Below are 5,261 nucleotides of genomic sequence, written 5' to 3'. Positions count from 1 at the left end.
TGGCAGAAAGATCAGCAGAGAGAAGGGAGACGGGTGGGGTGGGGGGAAGCAAGGGGAAGAAGAGATACTGGATTAGAACAAGATATATGCCATGCTTTTATAATTATGTCAAAATGGATTCTACTATCATGTCTGATTAAAGAGAACCAAGAAAGAAAGAGCGAGAGAAGAGAAAAGAAAATCTAAGAAACACTTCAAAAGATATAGCCCTGAGACAGGTGTCCTGAAAGACAGGTTTAATCTTAAGATTATAGGATGCCTCCCCTCCCCCACCCACACCTTGCCACCAGACTCTCTGGGGTCAGTGCAGAGTGGATTACAGCTTGAACTGCTGCAAGATGCAGACCCTCCCTGTGGAGGAGGACTTAGGGAATTGGGGAGACAAAGCAAGGACAGGAAGGGACTTTGAAGCCTCCGGCACCTGCAGCTGCAGCACAAACACAACCCAACTCCTTGTCTAATTATACAAATCTCCCTCCGACTAAAGGCCCATTTACCTCCATGCCTATTTCCCAACACATTGGGCTTTCAACCAAATAATTACAAGGTATGCTAAAAGGCAAAGAAAAATAGGGTTTGAAGAGAAAGAAAGCTAGCGTCAGAACCAGACTGAGACATGACGCAGATGTTGGATTATCATACAGGGCGTTTAAAATCACTGTGATTGACATGTGAAGGGCTCTCACAGGAAAAATAGACAACTTGGAAAAAGAAATGAGTAATATTAGCAAAGTGATGGGTTTTTAAATGCTAGAAATCAAAAACCCTGCATATTAGTTTGTGAGGGCTGCCCTAACAGATTATCAGAAATTTGGTGGCTTAAAAACAACAGTCTGTAGATGAGAGATATGAAATCAAGTTTCGGGCAAGATTGGCTCCTTCTAAAAACTTTTGGGGGAGGAAAAATTTGTTTTGTGCATGTCTCCTAGCTTCTGGCATTTTCTGGCAATTCTTGGCTTTCCTTGGCTTTAGAAACATCTCTCCAATCTCTGCCTCCACCTTCACAGTATTTTCCTCCATTTCTCCCTGTCTTCTCTTCCCCACCAACACACCAGTCGTTGCCTTGTGGCCCATCCTAAATACAGGACAATGTTATCACAATATCTTTAATTCAATTGTGCCTCAAAGATACTATTTCCAAGTAGGTCCTTGGGGTTAGGACCTGGACATACATTTTGGTGGAACCTTGTCTAACTCACTGTATATTGTAACATAAATGAATGGTGCTTTTATGTACTAAAGGTAGACTATTCACAAGCAAAAAAAGAACCTATGAGATGAGGAACGGTCGATAGAAACCTCCCAAACTGAAATGCAAAGAGGAAAAAAAAAAAGAACAGGATATCCAAGAACTGTGGGAAATTTCAAAAGGTATACCTACATATAACATGAATGGCAGAAGAGAGAGAGAAAGGAACAGAAGATATAGTTATAGTTGAAGAAATAAGAGGTAGGGCATGGTGGTGCACACCTGTAATCCCAGAGGCTCAGGAGGCTGAGGCAGGAGGACTGAGTTCAAGGCCAGCCTCAGCAACATAGCGAGGCTCTAAGTAACATAGCAAGACTCTGTCTCAAAACTGAAAAAAAGAGAAAAGGGCTGGGGATGTGGCTCAGTGGTTAAACATTCCTGGGTTTTAATCTCTAGTACCAAAAAAAGAAAAAAAAAAAGAAGAAGAAGAAAGAATAGCTGATCACTTTCCAAAACCAGTGACAGAATGACAGATATCAAGCCACATCTCATGATAAACACCCAGAAAATCTACATAGGTATATCATATTCAAACTACAGAAACCGAAGATGTATAGAAAACCTTGAAAGAAAATGGAGAAAAATAGCACTTTATCCATAAACAAGAAATAGATTGCAAAGGAGACCTTTTCAAGAGGAGAGAAACAAGAACCTTCTGATAAGGACTGTCTGGGAATAGAGTCACCTCTCTCCCATGTTTTGTTGTTGCTGTTGCTAGAATTCAGCTGGATCATTGAAATGGGAGGGGGGTGGTGTGCTAAATCAATGGTAATGGGAGACAGCACAGAAAAGTGGCACTTCCACTTCCACACGACAAAGCAATGACAATTTAAAAGTAGTAAATTTATATGCAGGAAATTACAAACTACAAAAAAAAATGAAAAACCAAAAGCCAAAGAACAAAAGAACAGAGTAAAAGAGCCATGCAGCTCACCCTAACAGCTATAATTTGAAATTTCATTTAATTTCCTAGCAGCCAAGGAAAAGAGAAGATCAGGTCAGTTCCATAATTCTCACATTTCAAAAGGTGAAAAGCAAACCCATTCCTAAGAGGATGCAGAGCATTTTGAAAAACTGAATTTTAAAAGAAATATGTCATGTGGAACTTAAGGTGAAAGGAAGTGAGCAACAGGATAGATGGTCACAGCAATGACAGCGGTGACAATGGCCATTTTTCAAGCCCTGAATATGTGCCAGGTTTTGTGCTACATCCTCTACGTGGACAAAAAGAAACACCCATATGTCTATCCTGCAGCTGAGGAAACAGGCAGCTAGAAACTCTTCGTAATTTTCCAAGACCACATGTCCAGTATACGACTGGAATTGGATTTGAAATCCATACCTGCCCATCTCTGAAGTCCACGTTCTTAGTCAGAAGCCCACTTACTCCACAAGGCATGAGGCATTGCTCAGCACTGATTCTGCCAGCCACTGGTGAGTTAGATGCCTGGGACACCTCTATGTGACTGGATCATATGCCTAACACCCTCCCAATGGAGGCCATTGACTTTGGGCCACAGGTCCTAGTCTTCCCAGCAAGCCCACACTGTATATTTTAAGAATGTGAGCATGATTACACAAATCCTTTGTCCCAGATTTAATGGCTCAGTGCATGACTTTTCAGCTTTGCAATGATGTTAAAGCAATACACATTCAACAGGCATTGCACATAAATTTTAAATTTTGACCCTTTCCCAGTTGGGTGACATGTAGCACAAGACTCTCCATAGATGCTGGGCAGTAGTAGCAAGCTGCAGCACCCAATCAGGTAGAGGATCACAAGGGACAACAACCAATACCCTACAGTGTGGCATTGCTAAGATAGGGTATTCGATAGGTGAAGTGTATTAAAAGCATTTTTGATTGACAACATTTTCAATGCATGGTGGGTTTATTGAAATATAACATTACTATTAGTTAAGGTGCATGATCTCAGGATCACCTAAGGTATTTTGAAACATTAATGGGTAGAAAATTTTTAGATGGTGGAATCATATCTAGATTATGAACACTAATTTACACAGAAATGTGACTATCAACTTTTTTTTCTTTCTTTCAACTTTTTGTATAAGGAATGCAACCCCCATTTTTCAATGCAGATTCCTCTATGTTGACTTCAGCAGTGCCTCGCCCAGCTGGCTGTCCTAAAAAACGGTCCACCAAAAATAGTAAAGGTCTTGAACTTGAAGTCACCTTGAAAACTAACTGACTGAGCTCAATCAATGGATTGAGTCAGAGGAGAACAGAAGTGTTCATAGGTGCATAAGTGATTGTGATACAAAACCAAAACCAGAATGGATGGCAGTTGTGGTCTTGAATTCTCCAGCATTCACGGTTATCACAGGTCCCTGTGCTGCACCAACTTACCTAGTAAATTTTGCAATCAACTGCTTCTTCCTGAATCTTCCTCAGTTCATCCTCATCTTCCCTTGTTGAAATGTGAAATTTAGATAATCTATTTCAATATTTATCTGCTTTGATGCTAATCATAGAAAAGGTAAAAGCTATCTCATGATAATGAATACAGCCCATATATTTCCATGTTTATCAGTGAGAAACAAAATCATTAAATCTCACAATATGAAGATAAGATGGGACTTCTAGGGTCAAATTATGGGGGAAGTTAATCCCTCCATGTCTTCTGGAAAGTGGCAAGATGATTATAAGTCATGGCTGTTGTTTCCTGTGGAACTAGGGAAGAAACTTGGGAAAGGGCTTCAAGTGGGTGGGGGGCATTAGACCAGGTGTATCTACTCTGGTTAAGGCTGAAGACATCCATATGGCTCATGATTTGACAAGCATCAGTGAAATGTCCTGTGATTCTCCAGATGAGACAAGTCTGTTTTCTCCAGTTTGTGCCAGGCCTCCCAGGTGCCATGGATATTCAGATTGAGATCTCAGCACTGGTACCATCTGGGATCCTACTGCAGAACAATTCCTCATGGATGGCTGAAGGAAATGGGATGGTTTGGGCAAAAACGTTTCCCTGACCTGATACGTAGAGTGACTATACATGTTCCCAGGTTCTCCCTTCATAATTTTTTAGTGATGCCTTGTTCTCACCCTTCAGACCTAGCCTGAAATGGGTAATAAAGCATAGGGTCCTTGTATTGATGTATCATACCAATATGAACATCAGATGTTTATTTCTAAAATCATTTGAAGGCAATGTTACTTTTGGAAAGCTCCTTGAATACTACAGCCGATTTGGGTTCTTTAATTTGTTCTAGAAAAAATTTGAAACTTTACAGGTGACCATCACAACTATCCCAAATTATTCCTTAATTCGTAGAAATCAAATTGTTTATTGTTTGAACTCTTCATTCAAAAGCTTAACAATCCCTAAGCAAAGTCAAAAAAATAATCTGGTCATCTAGCCATAGATAGCTTAGTCATTTTTCTAAAAGATATAAAAACTACGAACACGTGGTAAAGAGGACAGTCATCTGTTTGCCTGCTTATCCCGGTCTTTTTTAGCTACATCAACCCTCCAATCCCACTGTGGGCAGCCAAACAAGGCTCTGAGCACTGATGGTAAATGACTGGTCCAGAGGCAGATGCTTGACACCAATCACCTGTTCCTCTGGGCCAATCAGAGCAAGCAAACTCATCCTTCCCAAGAATGTATAGATGGTGTCCCAAAGAGTCCATGATTCTCTGGATAGCCAAAGCTCTGTGATATAAAGCTCTTAGAATGTTGGAGGCTTTGTTCTGACTTTATGCAGAAAGGGACGAGAGAGAAGGGAGAGGGAAACAGAAAGAATAAAGCCAGGTGGCTTGCACAAAGCAAAGACTGGAGATAGAGAAAGCCCTGATGATATCTGAACACCTGCTTCTAGTCATTTCTGACCCTGGCTGCCTTCCTATCTTAACTGTCACTTGATCATTCAGGTCTGCCGCAAAATACCCACATTCCTGCAGATAAATTCTACCTTTTCCTTAAGTAAAATGATTTTTGCTTTCTGCTGCCTTTGATCAAGGAGTCCTAACTCAGACAAGAGGTTAATGCATG

This window comes from Urocitellus parryii, chromosome 6 (assembly GCF_045843805.1).
Source record: "Urocitellus parryii isolate mUroPar1 chromosome 6, mUroPar1.hap1, whole genome shotgun sequence".
NCBI lineage: Eukaryota > Metazoa > Chordata > Mammalia > Rodentia > Sciuridae > Urocitellus > Urocitellus parryii.
This window is presented reverse-complemented; position numbering follows the sequence as displayed.